General features: G+C 36.8%; 1 protein-coding gene across 4 annotated transcripts in view; it reads right to left on the minus strand.

Annotated features, from left to right (window-relative positions):
* The window catches only part of GALNT1 (polypeptide N-acetylgalactosaminyltransferase 1), a 208,833-nt gene that overhangs the window by 83,788 nt on the left and 107,383 nt on the right, over positions 1-17,662 (minus strand). The gene's annotated exons all lie outside the window — the stretch shown is intronic.

Genomic DNA, 17,662 nt, shown 5'->3' on the forward strand with positions numbered 1-17,662 from the left:
GGTCTAGACTTCTTGTTACCAGAGGGGATAAAACCCTATTTGTTTAACTGGGTATTCTGCTACTATAGTCAAAAGCATGCCAATACATCACTCTGCAACCTACAATTACTGATTTAGATAGGCACATATCCTGTGAAGAAAAAAATGAGATGTGAACCAGTGGAGGATCCAAATTAAGGAATCTACTTTTACAGGAGACTGCATAGGAGCAGAATTTCAGTATAAATTTAACAGCTGCAAAGTAGAACCTGGTGTATAATATGCCCATTCTTAGCATTATTTAAGCTATCACAGAATCACAAATCCCTAATTCATTCAAACTTCAATAAATATCAAGTATGTACAAGACACAAAACTAAGTAGTTTGATGTACATAAATATGAAGAAGGCTCAGTTTCTTCCCTCAATGAGCTTGTAGTTTAGGAGGATATATAATAAGTTTTTGTGGCACTTTACAATTTACAGAATGCTTTTCTATCTTTGCAACAGGTGCCAAGCTACAAGGAGCTATAGTGCACAAAGGAGAGAACCCGGTGAAGGAGAATGACGGGAATTGGTTTCAATTAGGAAAAGGCAAAAGGATATTTCAAGAGGACAAAACAACGTGAGCTAAAATAGGGAGGCAGGAAAATCAAGGGACATCTAGGGGACAGCAAACAGAGAAACTGGGAGATATGGTTGAAAGGGTGTGTTCAGAACAGGGGAAATCTTGACTCTCATGCTAAGGAGTTTGAAGAGCAATAGTCACGGGAAGTTTTCCCATGTTTTTAATTTTACCTCTTGAATACAAATGACAAATCATTACAACAGAACACTGAGGTTTCAGAAAATTTACATCTTTCCTCCCAACAATGAACTGAGATACAAGGAAATACACTGCCACCATCAGCAATGGAAAACCCGAGAGATCCTGGGGAGCAGTTTCTGGCAAATAAAGGATCCAGCAGAAACCTCCTCCAGGCCAGAGGCCCATTTTATTTTCTGGCCAGAGAGTCCCTAAAGTCTCCAAGGTTTGGTCTGTATTTTTGCCAGAATACCAACCTTAGCCCTGAGTTCTTCCCCTCAAATTATCACTCTCTTTCTCTTCTTTCCTTTACCACCTTCTATGCAAGTAGTCTTCATTCTGTCTCCAATTTCTCAACTTCTCAACTCAGTGTAGTCTGGCTTCACTTTAATGAAATTGTTTTTGATCAAGTCACTCTAATGTCCTAACTACCAAGACAAGTTTCTTTCTCATACTCCTTCTACTTGATGTCTCAGCCTCTTAAATTATTTGCAGAATAGGCAGGCTATAAGTAAAACATAACCTCTTCTTTTCTTGGCTCCAGGGTCATTCCTTGTTCTCCCACTTTTCTGACTATGCTTTGCAGTCTTCTTCTCTGGCTCATCCCACTCTGCCCAGGATCTGTCTGGATGCTGCCTGACACTGTAACAGCCTCGTTGGGAAATCCACCAGTTGTAAAGCATTACCCACCATGTGCTGATGGCTCCCACATCTGTAACTTCTTCCTGTGACTCTGGTTAGAATGCAAGCTCCTCCAGCAAGAGAATCATGTTTTTCACACTTGAGTCCTAAAAATCTTATCAAATGTCTGAAGACAGCAGAAACTCATATATAAAATAGCATCTCCACCCCAAGTCATTCTTTATTTTTGTCCTAATGCTTTACTTTCCATTCTAGCACCAAACACTAATTTACAACATAATATATCATAATTAGTTTATTAATTATCTTGTAAGCTTCATGAGGGCAGAGCCTCTATTTTGTTTAACGCTATTACTACAGCACCTAGAAGAAAACTTGGCACATGGTAGAATTCAATAATTATTTGTAAATGAATGAAAATAACAGAAAGAAATGCCATGTAAGAAGGAATAAAGGTAACTGAAATTAAAGCATTTTAAGCTTGCTGTGTTTAGGTATAGAGCAGAGATATTTGATTAATTTTAGATTTTTTTAAATTAAATATTTTTTTAAATTAAAAGGTAACAACTAATTAAGTAAAAACAGTACGTGTAATCAAAAACCAAACTGCAAAAAGGAGAAATAAGAAAACCAATCAATTTGGAATAAAATGGGAAGGAACTTAAAATCATTTAAAAAATCCAGGGCTTCCCCAGTGGCACAGTGGTTAAGAATCCGCCTGCCACTGCAGGGGACATGGGTTCGAGCCCTGGTCCGGGAAGATCCCACATGTCACAGAGCAACTAAGCCCGCACACCACAACTACTGAAGCCCACACGCGCCACAACTACTGAAGCCCGCACACCTAGAGCCTGTGCTCCGCAACAAGAGAAGCCATCGCAATGAGAAGCCTGCACACAGCAACGAAGACCCAATGCAGCCAAAAAAAAAAAAAAAAAAAATCCTAATACAAAAAACCCACAAATATAGAAAGCACAAAACAAAATGGTAGAAAAAATTCCCCATACATAAGTAATTTAAATGAAGATAAAAAGATTAAATGTATTCATTAAAAGTTATCAGACTGGACTTTTTAAATAAAAGCTATATGCTATTTACGATACATACATCAAAAACATAAGGATTCAGAAAAGTTAAAAGTGAAAGCAACCTCACCAAACAGATAGAGATGGCAAATAAACATATGAAAAGATGCTGCACATCATACATCATCAGGAAAATACAATTTAAACAACGAGATACCACTACACACCTACTACAATGGCAAAAATCCAGAACACTGACAACACCAAATACTGGTAAGGAACTCTCATCCAACAGAAACCATCATCTACTGCTGGTGAGAATGCAGAATGGTACAGCCACTTTAGAAGACAGTTTGGCCGTTTCTTACAAAACTAAACATATTCTTATCATACCATCCAGCAATCATGCTCCTTGGTATTTACCCAAAGAAGCTGAAACCCTTCGCTCACATAAAAACGTGCACAGGGATGTTTACACAGTAGCTTTATTCATAATTGCGAAAAACTGGAAGCAACTGGGATGTCCCTCAGTAGGTGAATGGATGGACGAACTGTGGTTCATCCAGACAATGGAATATTAGTCAGTGTTAAAAAGAAATGAGCTATCAAGCTATGAAAAGCCATGAAGGAACCTTAAATGCACATTACTGTGAAAAAAGCCAATCTGAAAAGGCTCCATACTGTATGATTCCAACTATAAGACATTCTAGAAAAGGCAAAATTATGGAGCAAAAAAAAAAAAATCAGTGGTTGCCAGGGATGGGGGCTGGAGGTCAGGATAAATAGAGGATAGGATTTAGGGGGCAGTGAAAATACTCTGTATGATATTATAATGATGGATATGTGCCTTTATATATTGGTCCAAACTCAAAGAATACACACCTCCAAGAGTGAACCCTTAGGCAATCTATGTACTTTGACTGATTATAATGTGTCAATGTAGGTTTATCCTTGGTTAAAACAACAAAAAAACAAATGCACCACTCACCACTCTGGTGAGTGATGCTGACAATGAGGAGGTTATGCATTTGTGGGGGCAGGGGGCATATGGACTGAAATCTCTGTACTTTCCTCTCAATTTTATGGCAAACCTAAAATTGTTTTCAAAATAAAGGCTTTTTTTAAAAAAAATTGAAAGCACAGAAGATTTACACACATAAAGGTTGAATAGCTTATACTGGACTAACCCTCCCACAAACAACAATCATAAACTCTTGCCGAAAGATAAAAACAACTAAACGCACTGGAGAGCAATCAAAAGGCAGAAACTAGACAGAAGCCAACCCTTGAAAGAGGGGAACTATGCTAGGTGAGCTCTGCCTTTATACAAGTACATGCCTGAGGACAGATACCAGCCAACACTGTGTAGAGAAGCTGAAGTTCAAGAAGGAATTCACAATCATATTGGTTCATGGCATCAAAATATGAAGTCCGGAGCTAAAAGAGCAATAGGAAAGTGAGGGGAGATATCCTAGAAAAGAGGGAACCCCGAAATACGTATATAACCTCCACCACAATCCTTAGGTAAGCCCTGGACCATACAACACGGAAGAGACTCCAGAGGTCCAAAATGAAAGCAACAGCCAGACAGCTGTAAGAACTGAACAAAGAAATCAGCTATTGCCCAATGCAGGGTAAACAGAGCTTGGAGTTTAGGTCTAGTCAGTTGACTGCCTGCTAGAGCAACAAAGAGTCAATAATCGTTCAGACAAAACAGGATTGCAGGTCACAAAAACATATCCACAATACCCAGTATACAATAAAAACTTACTAGACATGAGAATAAACAGGAAAATGTGACCCAAGTCAAGAGAAAAAAGTAGTCAATACACACCGAACGCAAGATTACTCAGACGTTGGAATTAGTTGACAAGGACTACTATAAATACTATAAAGTGGCTACTATAAATATGTTCAGGAACTTAATAATAAAGAGAGGGAAGTCTCATCAGACAAATGAAAACTACAAAATGGAACCGTACAGAACCATGTAGAACACAAAGATACAGTCTGAAATGAAAAATTTACTCGGCAGGTTTAAAGCAAATTAGCAACAACAGAATACAGGGTCAGTCACCGTAAAGACAGATAAAAAAAACAATAACCTAATCTGAAGATCTGAGTGGAAAGAAAAATATTTTAATAAACAAAGAGCCTCAGTGAGCTCACTGAGCAGAGGTACAGAACCATAAAGTTTAACATAAGTGAAACTGGAGTCCCAGAAAGTAGGGCACAGAGAAAATTATGCAGAAAAGTATACATAAAAATAAGAGCTGAAAATGTCCACAGTTGGTAGAAAACATAAAATTGCAAATCTAAGTTCAGTGAACCCTAAGCAAGATAAATACAAAGAAAATCACAACTAGAGCACATCACATTCAAACTGCTGAAAATTAAAGATTCAGAAAAAATCTTGAAAGCAGCAGAGAGAGGAAAAAGACATATTAAATACAGAGAAAAAAAGAATGACTTCTCATTATATGAAACAAAGACATTTTCAGATAAAGAAAAAGCCAAAACAACTCATGCCTCATAGACCTGCACTACAAGAAATGCTAACAGAAGTTCTTCAGGCAGAAGGAAAATGACACCAGATGGAAACTCAGATCTGTAAGGAGAAATGAAAAACATCAGCAATGGTAAATATCAGTAAATACAAAAGCCTGGTTTTTTTCCCTCCTGATTTCTTAAAAGACATGGCTGATTAAAACAAAATTTATAACTTTGTATTGTACAATTTATTAATATGAAGACATAATATATGACAAAATTAGAGCCAAGGATAGAGGTGGGAGGAAGCTTAACTATATGGTTGCAAGGGACTTAACATTTTATGTGAAATAATACAACCTTGCACCTATTCATGATATTTAAAACAAAAACAAAAGAATGCTAGGAAACTAGAAATAGAATGAATTTTGTTAACCTGAGAGAGGATATCTGCCCTAAATCTACAGTAAACAAAATACTTATTGATGAAGTGTTGTAAGCATTCCCTTTGAAGTTAGGAAAAGGACAAAAATGCTTTCTATCACTTTTCCCTTCCAACAATGTACTAGAATTCCTATCCAGAACAGTAAAACAAGAAAAAGAATCAAAAGATTTAAGAATTGGAAAGACGAAAACAGAAAAACAACAAAAGAAATGATAGCAAATCCAAGAAAATAAAGGCAATTAGAACTAATGAGAACTTGTAGCAAGGTTGCTGGATTCAAGATCAACATACAAAACTCAATGAATTCTTGGGTTCCCCTGGTGGCACAGTGGTTAAGAATCTGCCTGCCAATGCAGGGGACACGGGTTCAAGCCCTGGTCCAGGAAGGTCCCATGTGCCACGGAGCAACTAAGCCCGTGCACCACAACTACTGAGCCTGTGGTCTAGAGCCCGTGAGCCACAACTACTGAGCCCGCATACTACAACTACTGAAGCCCGCGCGCCTAGAGCCTGTGCTCTGCAACAAGAGAAGCCACTGCAATGAGCAGTCCGTGCACCACAACGAAGAGTAGCCCCCGCTCGGGGCAACTAGAGAAAGCCTGCACACAGCAACAAAGACCCAGTGCAGCCAAAAATAAATAAATTTTAAAAAAGATTTTAAAAACAAAATTCAATGAATTCCTTTGCCAATAATAACTACAAAAATGCTTAGAAAGACCTTTTAAAAAATGAAGTAAATTCTCTTCATATTAATCTGTATACTGACTACAGCTCCAGTCAAAATCTCAATGTAGTCTTTTATAAAACTTTAAAAGCAGATGCTAAAATCATACTGAATAGCAAAGCCATGAAAACCAGTAAGATTTTGAACAACAAGGTGAGGGAACTCTGTCTACCATATATCAATCAAGCTACAGTAATTAAGTCAGTGTGAATCATGGGCAGAGACAGATTAAAAGACCAGTGAAACAGAATAGAGAGTCCAGGATCAGACCTACATGAACATACAAACAACACATGACACAGGTGGCACTACAAATCAGTATGAAAGGGATGGGCTATTTAATAAATGTTCGTCCATATGTAAAAATAAAATCCCTACCTCACACCATACAAAAAACCAATTCCAGGTGGATTAAAGATTTAAGGATACATATCTCTAAAACTTTAAAAGAAAATATAGGCAAATATCTTTATGTCCCTGGTTACATAAGAATTTCTTAAAGAATACTCAAAAAGCACAAACCATAAAAGAAAAAATAATTACTACATGAAAATTAAAAATTTTAATATAACTAACATCATAGACATTTAAATGATAAGCCAGAGACTGGGGGAAAATATCCACAACAGAAATAATCAGCAAAAGATTAGTATCAGAATGTATTAAAAACTCCTCCAAATCAAAACAAACAACAACACACAAGTGAAAAACAGCCAAAAGGTATGAACAGGCAAATCACAGACAAGGAACCATAAACAGCCAATGAACATATGAAAATATACTCAACCTCAGCAGTATTCAGGGAAATGAGTTTGACCTCAACAGATGAGCAGCAACACAAGTGTCAGGAAGGAATAAAAAGCCACTCCTACAATGTTGTTATAAGTGTAATCTGGCACAGCCACTTCAGAGAGCAATCTGACAATATCTAGCAAAGCTAAAGAAAGCACTACCCTATCACTCAGTAATTCCACTTCTAGATATACACCCAGAAGAAACTCTGCACGTACTTATAAGGAGAAATGTACAAAGACTGCAGCATTGTTTATGATGGGGGAAAAAAGGTAACAACATAAATGTGCATCAAGAGGATACATGAACTGTATAATACTACATACTAGTTAAAATTAAACTAGAACTATGTGCATCTATCTGGGTAAACAATGCTGAATGAAGAAAAAAGCAATCTGCATATGCACAGTATGTTCCATTTATATAGTTTCAAAATATATTAAAATAAGACACTTCATGGACATAAGTATGTACTGTAAAGGTAAAATAATATGCATGAGAATAATATACCAAATTCACATATGGTTAACTCTGAGGAGGAAGGAAAGCGCTTCAATAGGAACTTTTTTATATATAAAAGACCTAAATTGTGGCAGGTTGTTAGTTCCTCACTGAATATCTACTTTCCTCTTCTTTCTTACAAATCAAACTGCTGTATTAATGAGTGGCAATTTACATATCCTGGCCTGCCACACAGATTAAGGTGGCTAGTAAGATCAAACCAGAAATCACTGGGTGGGGTATGGGAAAGGTATTAAAAGGGAACTGACTTCACTGCCCGGAACATGAACACAAAGGATGGAGCTACAAGGACATTCTTTGCAACCATGAGAAGACCTTGAGAAAGCAAGCCACAGGCTAAGGACTGAAAAGCAGAAAGATAAGAGGAGTAGGGTGCTTGATGACCACACAGCTGCCATGTCCTGGGAGGAAAAAACTCTCTTTAAAAGCACCTCTTTTTGGGGGGAAGAAAGGAAACATATCTTTTAGATGCAGCCAAACCTAATACTAACTGAAGAGAATCAAGTAGAGAAAAATGTAAAGATAAGACACAGGGGAAAGGTGAGTTCATGACCGTTCCTGGGCTTCTGCTACTGTACTTTACTGTATGTTTAAAATCTTTTATTTAAAAAATATATTTTACTTCTCAGATTTTAAACAGAGATTCTCAAATGTTACCCACAGATGGCTGTTGGCCCACAGATCAAGCCAAAATGCACAGGCAATGTGTATGTGCTATGAGGTGGCCAACCAGAGTGGATAAAGAATCCACTAGAAACTGGCCAACCACACTGAGAATGCAGACAGTGCTATGCTATTACCACCAGCACTGCTACCGCCAGTTTGGATAACAAACAAGACTGTAAGATCCCACAGTCTCTTGGCTCTGGGCTTGGGATGAGAAAAACCAAAAACAATTTGCAGACTAAATGGAAATCTCTGTTGTCATTCCCTTTTCCCTGTTTTTCCTTCTCCCATGCACTCCCCAGAGCTCAGTGTCATACTTTTCCTCCTCCTCCACTGAATCATCTGGGAAGAGAGAAGGAAGAAAAAATGTCAAAGGACGATAGTACCCTCAAATGAAATTTGGTTGTCTTTTACGACTGCAAACATGAAGGGTCTTCTGAGAACTACTTCACTTAAACACTGTCTTACGTTACTTGGAGGTTAACTTAAGTGACCTTTGGGGATTGAAAAAGTTTTAAATTTGCTCAACAGACCAAATGAAAACAGAAATTTGGGATGGGGGTAGATATCAGATTTTGGTCCAAGATAATGGTCTGAAATATTTAGTTACCATTAAAAAAAAAAAACAACCCTTTGTTCATTTATTAGCATGTTACAGAAAGATGGTACTCTATCTAGTTAGTCATGAGTTCTACTTCATAGACTTATCACAGGTACCACACACTACAAAACACTCTTCATCTTCTTCCCTTAACTAGTCAGCACTCTGGTACACTGGTTTTGGTTTTTGTGGGTTTTTTTCCTCCTAATTTGGTTACTCTCTAATGCCACTTAACTTCTTTTCTTAGCTTATATTGTTTCTGCATTCTCTCTTGCTGTTTTTACTCAACTTTCTGGCCCCTTGCCTTTTGTTTTTGTGAATAGCTATTCTCTACCTCACTGCCTCAATTTAGTTTTCTCCTACTTTCACATGGCTTCTGATACTAGTTAAGGACTTCTGCACTGACACTAGGTAAGGTCCATGCTAGGAGATAACATCCCAAGTGCCTTTTCTTGGAATTTTTTTCAGCTCTTTGGGAGTAGACATAGGATTTGCTTCCTGCTCTCAGAAACCCTCAAAACCACTGCAATTAGGATGTTATTCACTTAACAATATAATAGAAAGTTAACAGGAAAACTGTTGAAAAAGTCCCTGAAATAATCCTGTTATTTAATTCACATCAGTAACTCAAAACATTACTTCTGCACTATTTTTTAAAATTCCACTTAATTCTCAAAATTGCATTCTTCTAAAACCTCTAAACACTTGGGTAATTATCTTCCCTTATTATACACTGAACAGTTACACATGTTCTTCTTTATTACCGACAAAAATACCATAACTAAAAGATTAATTTTTTGCAGATGACATTTCTCCGTTTCAGCTTTAGAGTATGTAAGAATTAAGTTCATCCGTGAGCAGATTTTTCCAAATACACATACTGTGTTACAGCCTAAATTTAGCCTCCTCCATACAACCATAAATTCAAGAAAAATTACTGTAAAATATTTAAGATACGTTTAAATGTTATCAAAGAGCATATACATTTTAATGAACATAAAATAATTTTACAGCCTTAATGAAAAGTCCTAACAGTACTGCAGAGAACAGTTAAATTTAACAACCTTCAGACTCGCATTTTGCTGTGCTGTTAAGTGCAGTACTGCCCTATACATGTTAAAGTGCTTGATTAACAAAAAAGAACAGCAAAGCAGTCTCAAGGGAGATGAAACATTTACCTAAAATTGCAAAGTCTCTGGTTTTATTATAAAGAACCCTAATCTTGAGGGAGAGTATTTAAAAAAAACAAAAAGAAAGGGGGGTGAGAAATAATAAAAACTAGGTATTGCTTTATCTCTTCATAAGAAGAGTTTTTTCAGGAAAACCAAACGTAATGTGTGGATTTGTTTGACTTTTGAATCAACAAACCAACTCAAACAGACACTATAGGGACCACTGGGAAAATATGACTATGGACTGGGTAGAAGATGATACTAAGGAATTATTGTTAGTTTTATTAGGAATGATAACATCATTATGGATAGATTTGAAAACGTTCTCACTTTTAAAAGATCCACACTGAAGAATTTTAGAGGTAAAATAGCATGGTGTCTCATATTGCTTTAAGATACTTGGGCTCCTAACACGACAATATAAATCAACTACACTCCAATAAAAATTAATTAAAAAAAAAGATACTTGGGGTTGGCAGGAAGGTGATGGGAAAGATGGAGAAGTGAAGCACATGTGGCAAATCTTAACCTCTGCTGAATCTGGAAGATGGAAACAGGTTTCAGGGGGTTCATTTTAGTATTTCCTCTACTTTTATGTATGTTGGAATTTTTAGAATATAAAGAAATAACTTTTAAGTTTGTTTCAGCTAGCTAAAAGCTACTTTAGGGTTACAAACAGATTTAACATCCTACTTTGGCAGGCCAAATATTGCAAACACTGGTGTTTTATGAACAAAATCAAGGCATGAATACATTCATTCACTTAACTTCAATATAATCAGCACCTATGTACTATATGCCAAGCATGCTGCCATACCCTGGGAGAACAAAGATGAGTTAGACAATGTCACTATCCTTAAAGAGGAGACAGTATAAACATCTGTGATCAGGGTGGTATGACAGAAAGTTATAGAGAACAGAAGCCACACATAGAAGATTGAGGGGAAAATTGTCTGAATGGGTTTTATCTTCATTTTTCAGCTGAAAAAGCTGATAAGTCATGATTTTAGGGGTGGGCAGCATTTAGAGAACTGAAAGGTCTAAGAGGTCAGAGAAGAACCTGGAGCGTGGCACATGCTAAATGCTACAGAGGAAGGTTAAGTGACACTGGAAACTGTTTCTGTCAGGTATTTAGCAAGCTACATGGAGTTTGGTGATCTAAACATGACACTAAAACATCAGAGGGTCTCAAACACTGTGCTAACTGAAAGAAATTAAACCTTATTCAAGACTTCAGGGTGAGGGTATTTCAAGCCTTACTGTCAGTCACGTTAACTACAGGCAGTGCAAGGCTGGATAAAAAATACCTAGAGTTCCCAAAGCAAGAAAGGTTATCCTTTCTTTTAATAGGAATGTAAATTTTAAAAGGAGAATAAAGGCATAGCAACAATTACTGAACTTTTAACTTTGTGCTAAGCACTTTTAGGGGCACTATGTAAAATAATCTTCCCAACAATCCAATGAGCTAGGTACTATTATGCCTATGCCCATCATCTTACAGATAAGAAAACTGATGCTTTAAAAAGTTAGGTACTTTGGCCAACATCGATTTTGAGTTCTGGCCTTGACAAAGTCTGTCAAGTTCCAGTAACCACGGTAAAACCCATAAATCTGTATTCTTTACAGTCTACCTTTGGAATGTACATTCATGGAATCATACTATAATGTATGTTTTGCTACCTCTGTAGTCTAGTTTGTAAGATGTGTCCACGTTTATGTATTAATAATTCATTATCTTTGGTGCCACAGAGCAGGGGTTGGCAAACCACTATTTTTATAAATAAAATTTTATGGCAACACAGCCACACCCATTCTATTTGTTTATGTATGGTTTATGGCTACTTTTGCTCTACAGCAGCAAAGCTGAGTAATTACAACAGAGACTGTACAGCCTGCAAAGCCTAAAACAGAAGGTTTGCTGACCTTGGCCACAGAGCATTACAGGAGTATGCTGGGTATTATTCAGCTTTTATAATTCTGTCAATGTAGTTTTAATTTGCATTTCCCTGTTGACAAATATTCATTTTTTTCTACGAAAAGCTTTTCCTCTCTATTGCCCGTTTATCTTTTCACATTGACATATGTATGTGCATGGACATATATACATATATGCGTATATATTACTGTGATTTAAAAAATCTTTGTCAGTTGTATGTGTTAGAAATATCTTCTATTTGAGTACTTGTGACCTGTCTTTACACACTCTTTCTGTTTTAAACAAGAAACAAAAGATCTCAGTTTTAATATACACAAATTTATTAACCTTTTCCTTCAACAGGTGTGCTTTTGGCAACTACTTAAGAAAGCCTGAAATCATAAAATACCCTCTAATATTTTATTCTGAAGGCTTATATTTTGCCTTTCACAAATTTTTAATCCATCTGGAATTTTTTTTTTAAATATGGTGTGAGGTAAGAAACCATCCTCTCCCCTGCCTTCTAACAATAAATCCCAATACCGTTTACAGAGGATTCCATCTCCTTATTTGATCTGTAACACCAGCTCTGTCATATATCAGATTTCCATGTATGCAGAGTTCTGTTTTGTTTTTTTTGCCTCAATTTTTTTTACTGTATCTATTTGTGTATCCTTGCCCTAATACTACACTAACTCAATTTTTTTTTTTTTTTGCGGTACGCGGGCCTCTCACTGTTGTGGCCTCTCCCGTTGTGGAGCACAGGCTCCGGAAGCGCAGGCTCAGCGGCCATGGCTCACGGGCCTCACCGCTCCGCGGCCTGTGGGATCTTCCCAGACCGGGGCACGAACCCGCGTCCCCTGCATCGGCAGGCGGACTCTCAACCACTGCGCCACCAGGGAAGCCCTAACTCAATTATTAAAGCTTTACATTAAGTCTTAAAATCTGGTAGGACAAGTACTCTTCAGAAATATCTTGGCTATTCTTAGACATTTCCTTTCCAAAATAAATTTTTAAATTAACTTGTCAAGTTTCACAAAAACAAACAAAACCATACCCTACAGGGTTTTTATGGACATAACAATGAATTTATATATCAATGACAGGTTAATTGATATATTTACAAGAAACAGTCTTTCTCCCTATGAACATAGTGTGTCCCCACATTTATTTAGGTCTCCTTTAACGTCTTTCAATACATTTTTTAAACTTTCTATATATAAAGATCTTGTTACCTCTTTTTATATTTATTCCCATGGAGCTTTTTTTTTCACTATTGTGAAATTTAAAAAAAATTTTATTGGAGTATAGTTGATGTGAAAATCTTTAATTACATTTTTATTGTGAGCTGCTAGTTTAGAGTAACAGAACTGATTTTACTACATTGATCTTATATTCAGCGACTTGCTAACTATTATAAATCCTAAAAATTTATCTGTGGACTGGTGAATTTTCTATGAGAATATTCATACTGACTCTAAGGATGACCATTCTGTTCATTCTTTAAAGCCTGTAACCTTTCTTGCCTTACTGACTAGCAGCTCCAGTGCAATGCTGCAGAAATGAGGTAACAAAGGACATCCTTACATTGTTGCTGATTTTTAAAGGAATACTTTTAATGTTTCTCTATCAAGTATGATGTCAGCTGTAGGTTTTTTGCAGATGCCCTTTGTCAGGTTATGGAATTTCTCTCCTATCCTTATTTTGGAATGAGTTTGTATCCTAAAAGAATGTTGAATATTATTAAATGCTTTTTCTGTATCTTTTAGAATACGTTTTTGTTTTTTTAAAGCTTTAAACTGTTCATGTGGATAATTACATTAACAGATTTTCTAACACAGAACCAAGCTTGTCTTCCTGGAGTAAACTCTTTGTTCAATATACAGTATTTCCTTTATGCACTGCTGAATTCAGCTTGTCTAATTATTTTTGATAGCCTCTTGCTCCTTAGCTATATTTTTATACTATCTGAACACAGTAAACATTTATTTTATATTCTATATCTAACAACTAGAATATCTGCAGTTTCTGGTGCCTGACTATATGGTTTCCTAGTTCCACTGATTAACTCATCGTAGCTTATTTGAAGAGCTTTTGATTTTTTTTTTCAACTGTGAGCTCATGTTCGTAGAAACTTAACTGTATCAATTCTCTGAAGTATGTGTTCCTATATTCCTCCAGAGAGGATCTGCTTTGCTTCTCAGTTCTAACAACCTGAGATCACCTTTCACTAACTTCTTGGCTTGTTTTTCTGTTAGTTTGTTTGCTTTGTGCCATTCAGGTAGCATGAGCTCCAATCCCAAACCCAGTGAAGAGTGGACTTGTAGTTATCATTTCTCAGGGAAGACCGCTCACCTTCCCAATGAAAGACAAGCTGAGACAGGCAATCCTCCTTACCGTACTCCTATTGTCCCCCACCCCTGCACTGTGGTACAAGTTTTTAAATTTTTTCCTAGTTTATTTACCAACACCTTTCAGGGAGTTTCAGCTTTCTACCAGAGTCTCTGGACCTTTCACCTTGCTTGATCCCAAGACTCTGCCTAGTACCCCATGGTCACCCTGCAAAATCCAAAGCTCTAGGCCTCGAGGGATCTACAGATACCAGCACCCCCAGCATAGCAGCCACATCACCATTAGCTTACCTCCCTGGATTCAAGAGTTCTTGCTTTTGACCACTGAGGCATTTCCTTACTTGCTTGTCAGCTCAACTATGGGTTTAAAAGGTATGAATATCTGGCCCAGTATTTGTGATGTTTAATAAGTGGAGACTTTTTTTTTTCCACTCTCTAATTTGCCACACTGCCAGAAACTGAAGCCTCTAAACACTTTGAATAGTTTGCTGAGTATTTTTCCCCAGAAGAAATGTACCTCTACTTCTAAAAGCCAAAGAAAAAATGATTCATTTGATTAACAAATATGTACCAAACACTGTTCTACGCACTTGGCATGTATCACTAAACTACACAAAGATTAACGCATTCAAAAACCCTATGTGGTACAGCTGGCCAACAAACACATGAAAGGATGCTCACCATCACTAACCATTTGAGGAATGCAAATCAAAACTACAATGAGGTATCACCTCACACCAGTCAAAATGGCCATCATCAAAAAATCTATAAACAATAAATGCTGGAGAGGGTGTGGAGAAAACGGAACCCTCCTGCACTGTTGGTAGCAATGTAAATTGATACAGACACTATGGAGAACAGTATGGAGGTTCCTTAAAAAACTAAAAACAGAACTACCATATGACCCAGCAATCCCACTACTGGGCATATACCCTGAGAAAACCAAAGAGTCATGTACCGCAATGTTCATTGCAGCTCTATTTACAATAGCTATGGCATGGAAGCAACCTAAGTGTCCACTGACAAATGAATGGATAAAGAAGATGTGACACATATATACAATGGAATATTACTCAGCCATAAAAAGAAATGAAATTGAGTTATTTGTAGAGAGGTGGATGGACCTAGAGTCTATCATACAGAGTGAAGTCAAAAAGAGGAATACAAACACCGTATGCTAACACATATATATGGAATCTAAAAAATAAAAGTGGTTCTGAAGAACCTAGGGGCAGGACAGGAATAAAGACACAGAGGTAGAGAATGGACTTGAGGACACGGGGAGGGGGAAGGGTAAGCTGGGACGAAGTGAGAGAGTGGCATGGACATATATACACTACCAAATGTAAAACAGATAGTTAGTGGGAAGCAGCCACATAGCACAGGGAGATCAGCTTGGTGCTTTGTGACCACCTAGAGGGGTTGGATAGGGAGGATGGGAGGGAGATGCAAGAGGGAGGAGATATGCGGATATATGTATATGTATAGCTGATTAACTTTGTTATAAAGCAGAAACTAACACACCATTGTAAAGCAAGTATACTCCAATAAAGATGTTAAAAAAATAAAAATAAAAATATTATGAGAAATTATAACACCCCCCCCCAAAAAAAAACCTACGTGGGAAGAGAGGTACAGACAGCAAACAATAAACTAAGTAAAGTGAATTGTATCACAGAAGGTAGGAAGAGCAATGGAAAGAAAAAATAGGGATCTTTTAAGTAGAAGGATCAAGAGTAAGGTGAAGGGACTGCGAGCTTAAACAAGGTAGCTATTACTAAAACATTATTTCCCCCACATATCACCAATTAATTTTTATTAGACATACAATTATAAGAAATTATGAGTATTTTCCTCTTCTCTTGATGTGAAGGAGGATGATGAGCAGTATACAGATATGTTAATACTATATGACTCCATCCACTTCAAAGAAACACAGGCGCACTTTAATATTAATAACTGGAGATGCTGCTCAGAAAGTTATGATGCTACCTATTCAAAAAATTAAAATAAATGAAATTTTAAAATAAACTTATGATACGATCAAAATAGACTTGAATATTTACTGAGAGAATGGTTAAATGAGAATCATCCCTCGTATTTCTAAAGATAATTAGGAATTTATTGGTATTACTATTAGGCAGTTCTTTTGAATGTTAAACCTAATTTAGAAGGTAATTTGCCCAATTATATCTCATTCTACCTTTTATGGAGATGTGCCCTATTTGTAACTCTTTAAAACAGATTTTTCTCTTTTCATAAGAAGAATCATGTATGAAGTTGAATAGTAACTAAATCACACCTTAAAACATTTAACTCCAAAACCAAGACTGTACTTTTCAGTCCTGCAATTATTTTCATTGCTTTTCTCGGTATCCCTCAATTTTCCCTTCCACCTCTTAAAAGGTAGAAAATAAAGCTAGAGTTTGTATTCTATATAAACATTGTGTTATGATTATACACAACGGATGATCTCTCTCTCTTTTTAATGATACAGGTAATGATGATGGTAATTGATTAATGTTATAACATGGTCATTTTATTTTGTCTATCGGATAAAACTCCCAAAGAACAGAACCTACAAAATGTAGACAGGATTTACTTGCAAAACCAGAAGCTTTACAGGAAACTTGTGATCCTTTTTCAAGATAAAAAAAACATTAGAAACAGTTCCACGTAGTCACAAAATAGGCCAACTTGAGGATGTTTCCTGAGGCAAATAACTGCATTTTAAACACAGCAACATACTAAAGCCAGCCAGTGGTGATGCTGCTTACAGCACCTGTGCAGGCGCCAGTCTGACTCTGGCCAGCTGCCACTCTCCTCCACACTCCCGACCGTGAGAATCCCTCCTGTATTTGGCAAGTAGAATTAGACCACTTCGACCTCTTCACTTCTGTCTGATTACATATTGGGCCTTGACTGAATTTTATTTTACATACTCTCAGATGTGTAAAGAAGGCAACTTGTTTTTAAAAACCTGAGTTAGGTAATGTTTACTGACATAAATATTTCTATAAGGTTCCTGCAAATTTCAGTAGTTTCTTAAACAAAATTGGAAAAGTAAACCTCAAACAAAATAAGGTCTCTGATTGCAATTAATTTTTTTTTTATGAAAGCAAACCAATGATCATGTATTTACGGGAAAATGGCCTTTATAAGATACTAGTAGTTCACGCAAAAATATAGTAAGCTATGATATATTAAAAGCCATTAAATAAAATACGTACTGAAATTTAACTATGGTACCAAGTGGTAAAGAGCTCACCTGCCTCACTCTCTCACACAATGTTCCCACCCTGGAGGTACCAATTTAGCAACTTAGCCAAGGAATGAGAAAGAAAGGGAATTCAGGGCTCCTGGGACCTAATGCCCAACACAGATGCACTTTAACCCAAACAGCTCTATCTTTAGCTATACATTGGAGCTTGGTAGAAGATATTATTTGAGAACATACTCTTGCTACTAAAAAGTTAGAAAACCATCCACCTACAGCAGCAGATCTTCAAATGGTAGCCTGGGGACCATATCTG

This window comes from Orcinus orca, chromosome 15 (genome assembly GCF_937001465.1).
Source record: "Orcinus orca chromosome 15, mOrcOrc1.1, whole genome shotgun sequence".
In the NCBI taxonomy this organism is placed as follows: Eukaryota; Metazoa; Chordata; class Mammalia; order Artiodactyla; family Delphinidae; genus Orcinus; species Orcinus orca.